The following is a 19195-nucleotide window of genomic DNA, read 5'->3' as shown; positions in this document are numbered from 1 at the left end:
TTCATGCTGTAAGGAGTAAGTGTTACATGGAGCCAGTGGTTATAATTATAATTTGGATTATCTTTTTATCTGTCTGAAAGTATAAAATATATTTATTACATGAAACCTAGATAAGTTTTGGAGGCATATTATATAGTACTGTGGGATTCTGCAGAGATAGGTAGAGGTGTCAGACTGACACTGGATAGAAGCAAATGTAGGTTAGCTGAAATTCTAGGGCACCTCAGAGATGCTTTAAGAAACTGTGATTTTACAGTGTTTTTATGAAGATGAGAAAGAAAAACACAAACAAATGTTTACCTGTTTTAATAATATAGTCTGCAAAGATTTTGACATCTGTTTTTAGTGGTAACTGAAAGCTGAGGGATTTGGGGAAATTGAGCTGTCTGTGTGGGTAGAATCAGCGGAATGTTCTTTAATGCCACATCCCAGGATGTGAGCTGACAAAGCTGCTTTCTATGTAAAATGCATAAAGACACAAGCTTTTTTCTGCCATATGGAAAAAATAACTGAATCACTGGCAAATGTTCCAAACGTTCCAAAAGTTCAAAAATTTGTTCTATTTAGGCTCCCTGCAATTCAGAAAAGTATTGAAATTTTCCTTTGTTATCTCTGGACAAATCCCCTTTCCTGAATGCAGGCCTGCCCCATGCTCTCTTGCTTTGGCTCATTCCTGATCCGAATCAGCTCCACTCAAGCTCTTCTGTAGTGCTTGGAGGATGTCTGTCCATCTCACCTGGCAGGCTGCTGCCATGGATCAGGCATGCTCAGGGACTTTCCTCAGGATTAGAAAGGTACAAAATGTGTTCAGTACCTCTCCCTGTGAGGAAGCTCATCGGCAAGCTGGATTTGGAGACAACCCAGGTAAGCATTACTGAGTCTGCTGAGACACAGAATAAAAGTGTGTATTCCATGAAGCATCAGCAAAGGGATCCCTCCACACCTTTTGGAAAAGAAATGGCTGGGTGATTTTATGCTGATACATATCCAGGTGGACCTAGCTCTGGAAAATGTGATTTGGTTTATGCTGTTGAAAAAAGTCAGGTTCCAAGACAGTTTTATCAGTGCATTCATGATTCTCTGAGCATCACCCCTGCCATAATCTACCTACCCTCCTTCTTACATCTTGTTTTTACAGGTACACTGGAGACCAAGAGTTTGGAGCCTAACTCAAGTAGGACATAGCACAATGCAGTGACATAGTGCTACAGAATGTCTGAGTATCCCACAAGACCTGGGGACAGATCAGTACCAAGCTGGCTGGAGGAGCCCTTGTGTGCCTCAACTGGTGCAGCAGGTGTCAACTCAAGCAACAGGCAAAGGAAAGCAGCTACAGTGTAAAAGTTAACTTGTAAGAACTGTTTCTGGAAGAGTCAAACAGTAAGAACTTTTAATACAGTCTTGCTTTAATACCTGACAAATTAAAAATGCTCCTTCTTTTACATATGCTTTTTATATAAGTGTGCAGTTTCCAACTAAAATGTTCTTATATCTGATGCAACCTCTTCATGGGAACAGGTTTTCTTCTAAAACAAAATAAGGCATAAATATCTAATATAGAGTCTTTATTAGTGCTTTGTCATTTAATTAGTGCTTAAAACATTGATCAGTAGCTCCATGTACTTCTTGCAATTGCAAATGGCGTGCCCATGCTAATACTGCAAATGTTTTGGGCAGTACAGATTAAGAAGTGTGTCACCAATGAAATGTACATTAGACAGTTGTGTTGTGACATTAGGTTATTACAGTTTATTTCTGTTCTCTGGTCAGTTGTAGTATTCTGATGGGACTGGGGAAGATAAGGTTACAGGAAGAGGCTGATATGAGAAAACCTCATGTGCTGTGTTAGACTGAGTGGGTCAAATGCATGGCACTGTATATAGATAAAGAAGTCTCTTCTTGTTGGTTAGCAGCCCCTATTATGGAGCAGAGGAAAAGATAATGCTGCTTCATCCCTGTTTCAATCCAGTAGAAGTCCATTTTTCATCTAAGCTTTAGTGATTTTGACATGAGGTCTTTAGGAAGAGTGACATAAAAGAGAGGAAATGACGTTTGGAGAGGAAAATGCCACTTGACCTCAGAGGCTTGTCCCCCCTTAAGTTTTTCATAACCCCCACTTTTCTGTTTTGTCACTAGATCCTTTAATCCTTTCTCTCTCCATAAAAGTGCCAAGATGTCTCCAAACCACTTAGACTGCAGTGTTTCCATGTTCTTAGTTGGCAACTAATTCCATTAGTTCAATATTCTGACCCTGAGTGAAATAGTTTGAATTTCCGGTATACACAATTATTTTGGGTTATGACTTCTGACTTTTGAACCCGTCACCAGAATGCACCATTTAAATCTCTTCATCAGCTCTGAGTGCTGTCACTGGGTCAACTCAGTGTCAATATTCCTCTAACAGCATTATGCTACTCAGAATTTCTTCTTATGTCTTCTCTTAGAACAGCTGCAGCAAATTCTTCAATCTTGTGTTCAGAAGGCGTGATTCTTTCACTATTATTCATGTTCTCCAGGAATCATGGGATTGTTTACAGCTTATGGGACAGTTAGGTGCTTTCTGAAAAGTAAATTGGAGTTAGTAACTAATAGTCCTTGCTGCGTATTTCATGCTCTCTGCAGCTGTGCTGGGCTGCATTCTGGTCTCATCTGCAGCAATACAAGCAATAAGCAGCACAAGTAATTTTAGTACATGATCTGAGTGTAAAAAGAGGTATAACTTCAGAAAACTGATCTGCTGACATTCCTCTGTGTAGTAAATACATTCTATATGCATTTTTTTTCAGTTTAAAACCATGTTAATTTTCAAATATATAATTAAAAATTAGCAGATATTAAATACCCAATCACTGTACATGGAAAAAGATAAACTGATTTATCATACTATTTCTTTTACATATTTAGCTCTGTAGCTGTAGGAAGTAATATGATATTAAAGAGTAATTTTCCATCCAGTTGCTTCATCCATTTAATGTATTGATACTGTCAAATGCTCCTGTAAAATAAACTAGCAGCCCAGACTCACTTAATTCAGCCAAATACTAATCTACTAGTATATATCTTTAGTAAAGCCTGATTTGGCGGAAGGGAGTTCAATTGAGGGTGCAAAATGGACATACAGATGGATTCCCAGATGGAACTGTTTTGAAGTTTGTGTAAAAGCAGATAATAATCTCCTGAAATGCAGTCTCAGCCAAAAAAGAGCAGAAAAGGACTTACACCATTGAAGTGGTATTTACTATTTTTTATTTCCTTCCTTAGCCTGCTATCAGCCATGGGAATTTACAAGCTTTCCAACACAACTGAAGAAATCCAGGAAACCACAGTGACAGATACACTTGAAACAACCATTTCATGTGAGTGAGTTGAAAAAATACAAAATATTTTTTATCAGTGGCTGAAAATGTCTAGTGGAAACATCACTAATACTACAAAGTTCAGTGTAATGAAGAGTGTTTCTCATGCACAGCTGGCAGGCATTTGTTGGCATCAGTATTTTTTTTAAGTGAAGGTCACTGTAAGCAATACACTTCTCTCAGAAATGAGTGTAAGATTAAAAGTTTTGGGCACTTTCTTTAAGTAAGTGATTTGTTTTTCTCTTTAAACACTAATTTATAAACAAGAGATTTGCTAAGAAAATAAGACCTCACTTTCACTGAGAATACACCTTCCTTTTTCAATAATCCATCCAAGTACCCTGTCTTTGTATCGTAAATTTGCTGAAACTTAGGATGGTGACATTTCTACAACTTACTAATTCTAGAGGAAGTGTTCAGAGCCTGGCTTTGAGGAAGTGTGGTATTCACTTCTTCATTCACTTCTGATACAAAATTCTGGGGCAGAGAACCTGTCAGTGCCTTTATTTGTCTCACAAACTGTTACCATGGGTTGAGATAGAGAAAGCCATTTGCCAGAGTGAATCTCAGATCCCAAGCCAAGCTTCCAAAGCAAGCAAAATAAAATAAATTGAGCACAATTTAGGTGTAAATCAGTAAGATACAAGCAATGTGGAATCTCAAATGCAATACTGGTGGGAATAGGCAAACTACTGTATTTAATGAGGTACTACCGTATATCTGAGCATGTGGGCTTGAGATTGCTTTTGGAAAATACTCTTCGTCAGCTGTGCTATCCTTTTTGTTGTTTTTTTTCCATGCTTTGCTGAGTCTTCTGCTTAGTCTACTTTAGGTCTCATGAGTGGAAGTTTCCTTGACTGCTGTCCGCAGGTGATAACAGTATCACACAAAGCTGACACAGTTATGCCCATCACAAGTATGTTTTTTGGTGTAGAGGTCCATTTAGAACAGGTTTTTGGTACAAATGAAGGCAAATGGGCTCACACTCTCTGGGTTTTTCAAGAGGCTTTTTTTCTGGTTTCCACGCCATGGTTTGTACATGCTCACCACCAAGAGCAATTATTTCAGTATGACTGAGATTGTTTCCTGTAACACAGAACTCCATTGCTTCCTTGTTAAAAATAATCATGTGGGTTTTTTGTAGGTTACAAGCAGTCCTTGGAATTTTGTAATTTCATTGTAAGATGCCTACAATTACCAATTAACTTCAGGCTTAATTGGCTTACTAGCTTGTCTGCCTGCCCTTTAAATTTTCAGCATTTTTCCCAGACGTTCAGCAGAGTGCCATTTTGCCCTTATTTCATTTTTGTGGATGCTTGGTGATAAATTCTTCTTGGTTTTGATTCTAGTTTAAATAACTATGCCCATACAGAACCTAGATTGCCCTGTATAAAATTTTGTACTGGCACCAATGTAAACAGAGCTGAAATGGCTAGCAGGCCACAGCATAATAAATCAGAATGATTAGTCAGCCTCCTGGGACACAGATGAGTCAGCTCAGGTCAAGACACTTCTGGGAAAACTAGATAGCTGGTAAATGTATTACCAGCTGACTATCAAAGTCCCTGTGCCATACCAGGAAATATCCCTGCCTTGGGCAATTCTTCCTCTCCTGCAATGACAGAAACAGTTGTTAAAAATGCTCTCCTTTCTATTCCTTGCTACCTACTCTGGCAAGTCAAACAAATTGCTGCTCCATGGTGTCCTCTGTATTTGTGGGATAACAACACAGCTTTTTGTTAGATGAAGTACTATTTGCAGTGTAACATACAGCTTTTTTATCTTCTAGTAGAGGTAGAGGTACCTTATGATCTTTTAAAATTTCTTTATTTAATAATCTTTTCCTCTTACATCAAATGGGGTCCAGACTGTGATTTCAGAATAATGCAGGAATGTTCTCTTTTACTGCATTACATTCTACTGTGATGTACAGAATTAAAGTCTGTGCTCCCACCTGAGTAAGGATTATATAGTTTGCTCCATAATGGGATGTGAAACCAACCCCCATCTGTTCTCATCATTATCTCTTACTTTTCATACTGGCAATTAAGGGGCACTTGAAATGCCCTTTTGGGGCTAAACACTGATGTCTCAAGGTAAAGATGTTTCTTAAACTCATCTGGAAACACCCACAGCTCCTTTTTAATTTGACAGGCAGAGCTGATTAGCAGGTGCACAAGGCCCTTTGCCTGATTATTTTGTTTTTAGAAGTAACTACTCTCCACTACTCTCCAGATAAAATATAAACTCTTTCTACCTTAGCCTTTTCCATATCATCTTATTTTAGATGTTTCTAGATATGCCACAAACAGGGAGGGCCTTGGTAGTTTGTCCATGACCTCACCAGGGCTGAATTTACTAAGCAGTCTCTTAGTTACCTCTTCTCCTTCCCTTTGCTTTGGCCTATTATAATTTCTCAGCAGAATGGGTCAGCCAGGACCCATTGAACACCATAGGTGAATCCAAGTCTGATTTAATAATTTGCATCCATTTTTTATGCCCCTGAAGCTTTGGATAGTAACCTCACTCCAATGTGTTCTCTTTATCTCATGTGTACCTGTGTGTCAGAGGTGTAGCACCATCCAGAGATTCAGAACAAATGGAGCTGATGGGAGTGGAACTGTCTGGAAATGTTCCAGTGATGCCAAAGTCTGCAAACACAGATCTGTTGAGGCTGAAATATTAGGAATTACATGCATTTTTGCTGAATTGCTGCAGTCTTGCTAGAGAATATAATCTTGCATCTGGCATATGGCTGCCTTGGGAACATGATCCCAATGTCTCTTGGATCTCAGGCTGACCGTTTATGGCCTGCCCTGCATGAGGAGACTTTGAGAACTCCACAGACGAGCAGCCCACCCAGGCAACGTGTTCTGGAAGGGGTTCCTTGTGTTTGGTGCCTTTTCCAGCTTTGGAGACAGATATCTCAGAATCCAGATACTCAGCCTCATGTGTGAGTATATTCTTTGTTAGAGTCCTAGACAAGGAACTGAACACATTTCTATTCCTACAGGGTGTTACCTTCCTTGTATTTGCTTCTTCAGATTCCATGAGGACAAACATTTATATAAAGAGTAATTGCGACCTGGAATTTTACCAGTTAATACATATATTTCAGAATTTGTGTTCTGTGAGCCATTTTAGTTGTAATGTTTGTTTTTGAATTAAAGGCTTGTTTAACTTAGCAACCCAATGTGAATGCACCTATTGTCTCTTACAGTGAAGAAGTTGCAGTTGAAGACACATATATGATAATAATTTTGACTTTTTGCTGTTTGACATGTAGGCCTATAAGGTCTTTCATGATACATCTGAGAATTCTGCAATGCATGGAAAATGGCAGAGAAAAAAAAAAAGAGTCAAATGATTTTCTTAGAGCCAATTTGTACATGCCAGTGACATTAAGCTAATAAATAACTTAGTGCAAATAGATAAAATTATCTACAAAGCAATATATTTGTTTATTTAGCCCCTCATTGCTGTTTTGGTCACTTACCTGCTTTGGCCAGAACCACACCTTCTAAACCTATGAAAAACTTGAATTTGTTTCAGAAGAGAAAAAAAGATTTTATTACAAGAGAGTTTATTTATTTCACTGTGGTAGACATCATTAAGGATTTGATATTGCTGGATCAGATAAGTGCAATTCTTAGGTTTTTCTGGCTAATCTTTTTGAAGCCAAATATTCAGAGAGCTTGGCAGTGGGTATTTAATAAACCTCAAGGTAAGATAAATGTCCGGTGGCCTGTCCAAGGTTCTGTTTTGTAGGCTGGATGGGATTCTAAGCCTTCAGACAGATAAATCATGTATATGGCTCCTGGGAGATTCAGATGTTAAACTGATCCTCTCCTGATGATAAAGCTCAGTTAAGTATCCCTTAAAGATTTTAAAATGTAGGCCTCAGTCCCACAGGATAAGGCACATTGATTCACTGGCTTCTGCTAAGGATTTACTTGAAAACAGGTGCTCTCTAGTGTGTAAACAGGGCAGGATTAAAACAGATTCCACCTTATTTTGGTTTCTGGGAAGCTTTTACCAGAGAGTATGGAAAACTGGTGTTACAGCCATATGGATACTGTTCTCAATGGCATAAAATCCCAGTGGTCTACAGAAACTGAATCTGACTGGTACTTTTGTCTGACTGAACAGACCTCGCCTACCATTATTAGGTTTTTTCTATTGCTGCAGTTGTGAATGGGACTTAAAAATATAGGCAACAACGTCAATCCCACAGTAGATGCCTGAAATTGAAATGCTCTCTTGGTCCTGTGGATTTCAATCTGTAACCTGGATCTTAACTCTACTAAAAATCCAGGTAGAAGTATCCTTCTGGTTTCACACATCTCTTTTGGACTAATTTCTTGCAAACAGAACTGCTTGATTAGAAGGCCCTTCCACAGGACTGTAAGCAAGCTGTGACAGCAATGCCAGCTGTGGCATAGGATTGTGTCAGTGCTGTGGGAAGATGGCAGAAGAGCTTAGTCCCTGTGCAGCACTTCTCATTCATAGATTCTTTGAGTGTCATTTTACAGTAATATACCAAGGTTACTCAGCAGATAAGTGACACAGATGGAAATAAGTCCAGGTGTCCTGAGCCCTAGACCACTGTTCCATCTGTCCTGCCTCCAAAGAAGCAATGTTTGCAAAGAGCTGTAGGAAATGCCCAATTTGCTTTATGTTTCACCCCGGGAAAGGAATGTTAAGTCAGCACTATTTATTTTCTTATCTTGATCTCACTAATTTTTACTTTTTAAAGAGCTCTCTCTGTAGTGGAGCTTCTTACAAACTCAAAACGTGTTGTTGGTAGAGCCTGGAAAATTTCTTGCAAGTTATTGACACTTGTAAAATGGTGATTCCCAAACTTTGCCTGTGGAGCCTGGAAAATGGTAGTGGGAGGAAGTGATCTCATGGCAGCATGTCAGCTGTGGTCTCATGTGCTGTTCTGATGCCACAGATGACTGGATTTGAGACTAAAGCATGGGTGGTTCTATCACTGCCCTGTCTTGGATTCCACCCCTTTGCCCTTGCTCTGAAAGGAATGGGTTTAGACGTACAAACTCGCAGTCTGTTTCTTGGTCTGGAGCTGAACAGACTGCAGGACTTAAAAGACCCACCACCCATTGCTACAAATCCATTAAACATCTCCAGTTAACCATAGAGCCTCCAGCTTCAGCGGCTGAGCATGTAAATTCCTGTGACCAAATAACTGCACAGTTAACTGCTTTCACATGTGCTCCCAACGTGCCCATCTCAAAAGGAGAAATCCTAGCCTGGCTGCGCCCCATGGGCAGCTGGACGGTGACCAGGACACGGCTCTTTGGGAGGCTGCATGGGACCCCACAGCCTGGCAACTGCCTGTGCATGGGCAGAGGGTGTGAGGGCAAAGGCAGCCCGGTGCCAGCGGCACCTCTGCCTGTCCCTCATCCTCCTCGCCCCGCACCCTGTAAGAGTCAGCGGCTGCTGTGGGAGGCTTTCCCAGGATCTCATCCTGATGGAGTTGGGCAATAGGGCTGATGGTGGCTCCCGTGGCGTGGCCCGGTTCTGGGGTGATCCCCCCCACAGCCCCACCACACCTGTGCGAGAGGAAACTGCTTTTATTTTTATTTATTTATAATTTTATTTTTCCGAGGCTGCGGGCAGGTTTTGTTCCGAGCGGAACAATGCTCTGAGGGGCGAGGAGTTTCCCCCGGCCCCGGCCGGCACGCAGGGGCTGTGAGGAGGCACAGAAGGGCCGCGTCCCCCCGGGCCGGGAGCCCACGGCTGAGGCGGCGCAGGCGGAGCGTGTTTGCCTCGGCCGCTGGCCGCCCGCCAGGCCCTGATGTTTCCTCTCGCCCTTGTTCGCAGAGGCATTCAGGAAAACAATCGGGAGCGATGAGGGCTTTCCCGTTCCGGCGGCGCCGGCCAGCTCAGCCCGGCCTGGGGACCTGCCACCAGCCAGCTCCGCGCTGGGGCTGGGGGACGGGAGGTGCTCAGGGGATTACTTTGAGATAAAAAAGCCCTCACCGCGGTGGGGCGATGGGTATATAGTCTGTGCATGAAGCAGGCTGTCCAAGGTGTCATCTGTGCCGAGGAAATCCTGTGGAACACAAACTAATAAGGACAGAAATGCTCCAGTTACCTGCCGTTTGCATTACCTGGAACACGGCAGCAATAAACGTGAACACAAGGAAATTTGGAAAGTCCCTCCTTGTACAGATAGAACCACACCAATTGTAATGGAGCCAGCCAGGTGCTGGGAATGCGCCTTCACAGCTCTGGGACTGCCTGAGACCTTGCAGGATGCTGATTTCCCTGTAGGTCTGAGCCTGTGAGCCGAACCGGGCACAAACGGGCAAGGACATGCTCCTGATGCCGGGGTTATTCCGTGTCGCCAGGACAGACTCCAGAGGAGTTCACCAGCCCTCGCTAATGACAACTGGGGAAAAGTGCCCACCTTGAGTCACTACAGTCCCGAGAAGCTGAGAAGCAGCTGCCAAGGCTGGTATATAATAGTAAAAATGAACTCTGGCTGCAAAGTATTTGCTGGCCCCTTGCTACTTCCCCGAACCACAGCTTGTACCCGTTCTCCTGCTCTCAGGAAAGAGCTGCTTGTTGGGTGAAGCCTTGCATGTGCATATGAGGCACTTTCAATATTACAGCTTGAGTTCTTAAGTTTCTGGGTCAAATTCAAAGGTGTTTCCTTGTTCAGTAGGCAGGAATGCTGAAACTAACGTTGAATCTTTAAGTAGTGTCTCTCATCAGAAGCCTGTACACAAACGACCATTGTTACTAGAACAAGCTTTTTTTTTCTTTTTCAGGTAATGATCACCTGACATTTAACTACAGGAACCTGTTTTGGAAGAATTATAGCCTTAAGGGCAGGTGCGCTGGTTATACAGGAGTTCATCCATTTTTCCACTGTAGATGTGAAAGCCTTTGACATATGTGAGTCTAAACAAATTTTTATTTTAATGACATTTGAAAAGCACCTGAATTGTTTTTAAATGGGTTTCTTTCTAAAATAGTCTCAAGAGCACAAGCTGCAATTTTCAGCTGCACTCTTCGTCCACATCGAAAGGAAGTTGTAGGTAGAAGCTACCTTGAGCTAAAAATGGCACAGTTCTTGTTGCTGTTCAGCTGGAGAGATATGCACGGCATGTTCCTCTTTAAGGCTGAACAGTTGTATCTCACATCCAGCAATACCAACAGGGAGTTTTAAAAAGCAGTCTACCCTGAGTGTTATGCCTTTTCATGCTCGAAGAAACACTAGGAACTCTGTCTCAGTTCCAGTGAGTTTGTAATGTTCCTTTATCTCTGTGAAGTCTTATGTTTTTCTAGAAATTGTGGCAGCCCATGAAATGGACTTCATTTTGGAATTATAAACTCTGAATTCGAATTTTATCACTTCTTGGAGCTTAACAGAGCACTAGGTTTGTGATTTTATTCACAAAGCCATGGATTATTGCAAATTGCTTCCTACTATTTGACAGCTTCCTTTTTAGAAATTTCAACACTCCAGCTATCTGCCTTCAGCAGTGTATGATTCTAATCACTGATATGATTTCATAATCCTTTAATTCAGCAAACATTCCAGATTATCAACATATGCGATTTTGTATTTTGGGAGAGCACAATGTAGCAAAATTTTCCTGTTGTCAAGCTTTGGGCTTTGTAGCTGAAATGCACACATTGTTAACCAGGGGTAATTTCTTAGATGGAGTTTATAAATATGTGTAACTATTCTGGGTTGTAGAGATGACATTCCCTTCAATGAATGTAAGACATAAAGCTGCAGAGTTTAAAGCCAAATTCAGCAGGAAGAAAGAAAATTACTTCCATATATCTTCTGTATGTCATTAAATGGAAAATGAGATAATTCTCCCATACATCTGAAAACTAAATAAAAAGGTCTATTCTCCTCAGTTTCTGCGGATAACTTCAGCTAATTTTTGTGGCAGTTATGCACATTGATGGGAGAAAAGATGCCTCAAGTAGGATGATACGGTATACATATATTACTAAATAAAATACTCATTTTACTAAGGATAATCCCTCTTTGTTCCAGATAGATGTAGGCATTCTTCTTAAAGCAAGTGTTTCAGTTGTCAGGATGACTTGATACATTTGTTCTTTGATGTCAAATTCAGTTGCATCACTGTGGAATGGTTGCTACAGAAACCCCAGCCCAATTTTTAAATGTATTGAGTTCACTCCTTATTACTTAGAAAAGCTGGATTTGATTTCTTTCCTCTGAAAAAGTTCATAATAAAATGGGTGAAATCTCTAAAACTGCAGCAATAAGCACGGAAAAAGTTGTCAGATAGTGAGATCAGAGACAATAAGGAAAAAAACAATTTAGAGTCCAACAAACAAAATCTATCTCTTGATAAAATGCTCCCTGTTGTAATTGAAACCAGAGTTAAATTAGATCAATACCAAAATATTAAAGTGTGCCAAACCTGTTTTCTGTAGGCTTTGCTATAATTGGATTCTGATGCAAGAGATAGCTTAAGTAGGCAAAGTCTATTGACTCGAGACCATGATTATCCATAGAAAAAGAGCTTCCTGCTAAGGTATACAGTACATTTACTGAGTGTTTCTTGAAGAATTCATACATTTCTATCCTGCCCTTCCATGCTGATGCATTTGAAGTCTATGTCTTGCCTACAGTAAATCTCTGTCTTGCTTAAAAAGAAACTATTTCACTGTATAAGCAAGGCATATTGACAACAGATTTAACCCAGACAACTCAGCTTTATTCAATCAGAAGAATGCTGGCCTGGTTTCAGGTTTCTGGGATACAGGCACAAATGGACATGCCCCAAGTAGAATCCATTTGTTTTCCCATGAATGCACCTAGTAGGAGGTCAAATAAAAACAAATATTTTGGCTCTTCAGAGTAAGATAGATTTCTGGAGTATTTGTGATTTTGACTGGAAATGTGATTACGACAAGCGGAGGTAGCATCTAAAATATGTTCTGTCAAGAGCGAAAAAATACATTGTTTTCTCTCTCTCTCTGTTTTAAGCTGTGGTTATGCCTTGTCTTCACTAATCAGGTTTATGAGAATAACAACATGTATCTTTATGTTGCTCAGCTCTTTGTAGAAGCTCAGGAGTTAAGGAAAAATAGCTATTTTTTTAATCTTTTAGGATTTTTTTTGAATGTCGGTATAACTTACGCCAAGGAGTAGTTTATTGACTTCCCCTGTGATAGTAAGAATAAATCAATTTAGATCCAGTATACTAGGGGCCTCAGATTCTCTGTGGAGTTGCACCAAACAATGGAATAAATTGTGCAAGGGCAATTTGTCCCTAATGTTTTTGGCTATTTGATTTTGTTGAGGTTTTGCCGGTATTATTTAGATATTCACTGTAATTTATATGGCCATGTAAAAAAACCCTGCATATTTGCCTGCAGGGGAGTGAGTGCTCTCTGAAACAGTCCTTTGAACATAATAAAAGTGAAATCCCCAGGTAATAAAAAAAATCCCTGGCTTTTATGAATAATTCATTTGTGGAACAGGGGGGAGAGGAAGTGCTTTTTAGATTTATTCCCCCCCTCTGCTCCCCACTCAACCTGTTGGCAGAAATAAAGTCGAGGTTGGGAGTGGGTTCCTACATTGTGGATGTGCTCTCAGACACTTTTTTAAAGTCCTGGCCTAAAAGCTGCAATACAAACAGACACTAAATACCGGTAATTCTGATTTATTTGTTTGTTTGTTTTTAAAGTCTGTGGGTGTCTTCCCCTGTGTATTGACCATCTGGTTGTGGGTTAGGCTGTTTGGGATATGCCTGGCATGCTGAAAAGCAACACAAAATTGCAAAGTGATTGGAGGCCCATTGAGGATGGTTTGTTTGGGGTCCTCAGTGAGCTTTGACAGAGAGCAGGTGTTGTGATGATAAATTCAGAAAGGGGTTGAGGATTTTTCTCTTCAGCTGGTAAGTGTGTGGGAAATGCTGGAGGCGCGCTGTAAAAATAAATGATTCTTATTCAGGAGATACTGAAATGGAAACACTTTTGTGTCACAATCTCAATGGGAAAGCTGTTGGAGGATTTTACCATTTTCACCCCATAGCAGTGGTTTGGGTTCAGCACAGGAGGGTCCAAACTCAGAGCTGAATTATGGCTGTTACGCCTAAGTGAGACTTAAAAACAGAGTTTCAGTAAGGTTCCCATGAACAAGTGTCCCAGCCATGAACATTGCAACAATACCTATTGCTGTATCTTTGGTTTTTGAAATAAAGCTGGCAGTTTCCAAAGAGAGGATATTGGAGGAAATTTTCATAAGGTGTGAGGGGTGTACACCAGGCAGTAGAGAATCAGTTCTCTCTGATTCTCTGACAGTTTCAGTGGATGTGATGCTCTTACAGCCCGTTAAACTTTGAATAATCCTTTTAGGAATAAAATATATTTTCTGTGACTGTGATTGTGCCAAATCATTTTAACTTGCCAAAAAGCTGCTTTGGAAAGACTTGAGGAAACCACAGCTGGGAATTGTGTCACAGATATAAAATGAGATTTATTTACTCTTCTACATCCAACACTGAAATAATAAGGAAGTCAGGAACAGATGAAAGAAACACTTGCTTTTTAGAGGTTTTTTTTAAAAATTTGATTTACTTTTTATAGAGTTCCTGTAGCAAATCTGCATTTTCAACAGGGACTTAATGCTCTTCTCACTGAGGTCGTTGGCCAAATGAATACTTGGAATGCGTCTGTTTTGGGGGTAGGGAGTAAAGTGCATGTGCTTCATGCCTCAGCAGCATCTTGAGGATTTGAAAGCACCATGCTTAGTGTGCAGGGCCTGTTCCCAAGCCCATATTCATTGATGCTCTTCTCTGCACGCTTGTTTCGCCTGTGGACCCTGCTTATCTTACTGTTTAACATCAGAATTCAAGTGGTGCCCAGGGACTGACTTACACAAATAAAGCATTTTATCACTATGATTTTTAAATGCTATAAAATGCTTCTGCATTTTGTGGGTCGCAAGGACCCTTGTTTGTGCTAGGAACATTTGTGGACAGCTTCTATTTCAACATTTTCTCTTGGACAGTGTATATATCTATATAGAAAACTTGCAGGTTTTGCTTGGGTGTATATATCCAAATATAGACTAACCCCTGCAGATATATCTCCGTGAATCCTAATGCTTTCAGTGTAAATTAAAAGGAAAGAGACCTGCTGATGATAATTCTTCCGAAGTCTTTATTTTTTGGTGTTACTTGTATTTGCATAACTGATCAAGTTATGCAAGAGTGAGAGGTAAATGTTATGCTTTTCCTCATCTAATATACTGAGAGATGCATTAGCAAGAAATCTGTCTTCTACCCTGGTGTAGACAGGAACTTTCATTTATCAGAGATGATAAGGACTGTTGTAATAATGGGAATATGAAAATACAATACACCTAAGTACATGTACGTGTATGTACATCTTATCTCATTGTATGCATGTTTCTAAAGGTATTAGGCCAGTAAATTTTGTGTTCTGTTGATATGAATTATTTATTAAAATGCTCGTTTCAAAAATGCACCAAATGAAACATGTTAGAATGCAATGATTTTATTGCCTCTCAAATGAATGCCCATTAAAAAATAGTGCTTAATTATTTTTGAGTAACTGTTTTAATCATTGGACAGGTATCTACTTTATAAGCAGGAGCTGGCAGGGAGGGGAGTAAAGAAAGAGGCAGAGCAGAGACAACCAGAAACTGCTAATTGTTGCAGGTTCCATACCACTAGTAGAGGAGTAGAGAGTGGTTCCCTACTGGAATGTAGAGACAGCAGTAGCATGGTAAAGAAGCTGGGATTTGACAAAAGGTTATTTTAAACAATGAAAACGTTTTAAGGACTCTGTAAGAAGTAGTAGAATTCTTAAAGCATAGAGCATGGAGTCCTTTGTAGGTTCAAACCCTTAGGATTGTATAGTTTGAAACATTGAGACTGGGATTTGAAGAACATACTTCTTACCAAAAAGGCCTATTTGTATTCTACAGGTATTAAAAAACACCTAAACTTGACAAATTTGAGAGAAAGGAGCCAAAATTAAGCAGAGGAAGACTGGCATGATTGAAATGAAATTATCTAGTTCACCTTGTATCTTTACAACCCATTCAAATGTTTATGGTAGGATTTGTATGAGCAAATGTATAAACCCTGAGGCAAAATGTGCTGTAAGTGCTGTGTAAGATGCACTTGCCACCATTTCAGTTAAGTTCCATCTGCTTCTGCTTGGGGTGGTTTTGTACTGTTTTATGGACAGCTATTCCAACCGTTCTGAATGAGCTTTTTGGGGATGTAGGTGGTGTTATAAACACTTCTATTGAACTTTTTAAGAAAAAAAAATATTTCATTGACAGACAAGCCCTTTTTTCACTTTACTGTGCTGCAAGCTCACATATTTTCAAGGCTCGACTGTCCAGTTCATCCTCCTGGAATGAATGCATGTTTACTCCAGCTGATCCTCTGACATGGGAAAAGGTGTGTATGTAACCTCAACTTTAGAAAAGCAAATAAATCTGTGGTTTTAATTCATACTGCATGTACAGCACCCTTAGGCACTGCAGGATTTGGGACCCTCACTGAGCATTTCCACTGAGTATGATTAGTTCAACTTTTCCTTTGTTTTGCACAACTTTGAGTGTGACTGAGTGTTTCACTGCTATTACTGGGAAGTGGATGAAGCACTTTCTACCAAAGTTGTTTTTTCAACCAAATATCAGTTCTTAGAATATTTAATGCTTTTTTAAGCACTTGATCCTCATGGACAGTCTTGCTTTAGCTTTGGAAAACAGAACTTTATAAAACTAGAGCCTAAACTATGATGATGCTCTTCTGGGAAAAACAGCCAGTGTTTCCTAAGAAGGTTTGCTACAAGGCCAGGTTTGTTGTTTGCAATCCCTGCCTTATGCCCACAGAAACTGTTAAGAAATGCCTTGTGTTTTCTTTGAAAGAAATGAAGGTTAAAAGTGTCTTAAACTATTTTATTGCTACTTTGGCAATCTCAGCAGACCCCGTTTAACACCTTGCTGTTTAGCACATGCTTGCAGCAGAGGTGCGGAAGAGACATTATTGTTTTGAAATACTGCGTAAAAAATCTCTTTCATACATGCAAAGCGTGTGAAAAATAAAAACTCCATTGTATCTAAGGCTAAATACTTGTCAGTTTTTAGGTTTTGGAATGAAACAAATTTTGTTGCTAAGAAAGCATGCCAAAAGCATCGAAACTACTAACTTCCACTCTTTATTTGATGTATCTGCATTATGAATCAGTGTTACTTGGCAATTTTTAGACTAAAACATTTGCATCTACGCTAGCAATTTGACATGATGCTTCAGCTGAGTATGTCTTAAATGGTGAACTAATAAAGTGGTTTTAAATGGAAATTGAAATTATGTCTTTAAATAAAATTATAGTGATTATCTTTAATACTTTAGTCAGTAAAATAAATATTTGCTTAGGGAAATATGTACAGGATGGAAGACAGTTCTAAACAGTTTTAGAAATACCTGTCTGCCTTGCAACATATTCAGAAGGGATTTGGATTGTTTTTATCCCATAGAAGATTCAGCCTTGCTCAGAGGTCCAAAACAGGTCAGTGTTGCAAAAGATAACAAGCAACAGTCCTCGTGATGATACGAAGAGAAACTGTCTTGGAGAGTGAAAAAAATGGCAGAAAAATTGTGATTTCTAAGCTCTGGAAGCCTGAAAAAAAAAATCCCAATGGAGCTTAATTTGACATTTAGTAAATCAACAGTACAACTGTATTTATGTTATGTATTTATTCAAGTATAGAAACTGTGGCATGCTCTGATATGTTGTTACTTTGTTAGGGTGAGAAATCATGGCTAGCAGTTTTCAGGGGTTTTCCTCTATGGCCATAGAGTCTGTTTGCTTAAAAGGGTAAGAAAGTATGCAGAAAACACTGCAAGTATCTTCAAAAAACCCCTAATCAACCTTTTTCTTAAAGGTCTTTTCCAACCCAAATAGTTCTATGATGCTGTGATTCATTACCAAAACAGAAACTGCACAGTGCTCTTCCTGAAGCCCTTCTGTGCTATTATCTGTGGAGGTGCCATCCTCAGTTTGCAGTAGCAGCTTTTGCCCAGGTCTGTGTTGATGTGCAGTCTGTGTGGAATAGCAGTTCTCAGTGGCTGGAGGTCCTTTCCACCCCAGTTGCTGGCACTGAGCTGGTATGAGACTGCAGTGAGGTAGCCAGCAAAACAGTGAAGGGTCACAAAGGGTGGGATGTGTCAGTTCTGAAACTGCAGCTTACAGCACATTTTCATGGAGGAAGTATGCCAGAGGTGTGGAGGCCTTTGTCCTGGGGGGATGCTGTTCCCCACCTCTGTAGTGCTGACAGCAGGAGCTTTTCTCACTGTTCTCAGGCTGCAACAACATTGCGCCTTTTCACTAGAAACTGTGCCAAAGTGTTGGTAATTTTTTTGAGCTTTTTTTTTTGCAAAACTTAAGTGATCTGCATAATTTTAACTGAAGTAAAATTCTGGTTATAAATGGCCACCGTAACTTGAAGAGGCCTTTTGATGGAAAAGACCATTAGAGCAGAATCACAGCTAGCAAAGGCTCGCTCTCTCTCTAGTGCCCTAAATCTGACCCAATCTGCCTCTTTGGCTTTTGGGGAAAGTGAGTCTGAAAGCTTGTCTGTGATATGACAGCCCAGTGAGAGGTTAGGCAGTGTCCCAAGTGAACAAAGTTGTGCCCAGTTTAACACAGGGCTGTTTTATATAGAAATGTTGTGGATGGAGAAATGTTTCCCTTCATATGGTAGCAAAAGTCAAAAGGTACATAGTCTGAAAAGGGAATTCCTCTGTCTGGTGTAGTACTTAGAGGGACAGGGAAAACAAAGCTTGGGTACTCTGGAATACAACAGGAGCAATGCTATGTTCCAGGGAAGAGGGAGACTTCTGGATGGAGGGGCAGGAAGAGACAGCAGCCAGGGTGGGGGTTAAAGAAGGTGCAGGTTTGCAAGAGAGGGATTCTGGAAGTGTCCAGTGTGGGAGGGCTTAGGAGAGGCATATAAATGGATGGAGAAGGAAATCACAGTATAACGAGGAAGAGGTGCATGCACAACGGTTTGTGTTGATTACAACTTCAGCACATGTTTTCCATGTTTCAGCTTTGTTTCTCTGAATTAAAAACTGCTTGTGGCCTGATTGCTGGCCTGTTTGGCAATTTTTTTCTTCCAAGCAAGGGAGAAATTACAGATTTTACAGAATCTGAATTATAAATTACAGAAATTACTGCAGAATGCAATGGAAGTATTTGAGCTTCCTAAATGCTATCTTACTCAAGTTCTGGAAGCAGTCTTTCCACAGGAAAGTTTGAAGATCAATCCAGTTCAATTTATTTAGCAGGCAGGTTGTTAGTGTTTTGCAGCCTTTGTATAAAACTTCGTGCTGCTGCAGACAGCCAACCAAACTGGGTGATTGGATTAAACTGCCTAACAGTCATGGCTTTGCAGAAGTGTTTTGAGTGGAGTATCTTATGCAGAGCCAGATTCTATGCAAGGAAATGAGGACGTGCTTTCGCAGTAAAACTGAAGAAGTTGAGGAGCAGAGGAGTAAGATTTCCAAAAATATCTATGGGGTTGAACAGATTTCAAGGAGTCTTCTTGGCCAACATTAATATATTGTGGCAACCCTGAGTCCTAAGCAGGGACATTCTCATTCTGGGTTGTGGTACAATGTCTAGCATTTGTATTTCATTGAGTCTTCAGCATTAGTTTAAGAAAATCATGATGATTTATAGCTTAATATACAGGCAGGATCTTCAAGACTACCAGCTGATGCTTATTGAATAACTGTGGTAGGTGTGCTAGTTGATACATGCTCTGTTTG

General features: G+C 40.2%; 1 protein-coding gene across 1 annotated transcript in view; it reads left to right on the top strand.

Moving 5' to 3' along the window:
- Nucleotides 1-19195, top strand: part of LOC111933541 (uncharacterized) — a 234127-nt gene that overhangs the window by 33512 nt on the left and 181420 nt on the right. The window contains exons 7-10 of the mRNA XM_086844843.1: nt 1139-1380; nt 3262-3356; nt 6152-6309; nt 10154-10280. The gene's annotated coding sequence lies outside the window, so the exon portion shown is untranslated. The remainder of the gene's footprint in view (nt 1-1138; nt 1381-3261; nt 3357-6151; nt 6310-10153; nt 10281-19195) is intronic.

The sequence above is a fragment of the Cyanistes caeruleus genome, chromosome 10 (genome assembly GCF_971803275.1).
Source record: "Cyanistes caeruleus chromosome 10, bCyaCae1.hap1.1, whole genome shotgun sequence".
In the NCBI taxonomy this organism is placed as follows: Eukaryota; Metazoa; Chordata; class Aves; order Passeriformes; family Paridae; genus Cyanistes; species Cyanistes caeruleus.
This window is presented reverse-complemented; position numbering and strand designations above follow the sequence as displayed.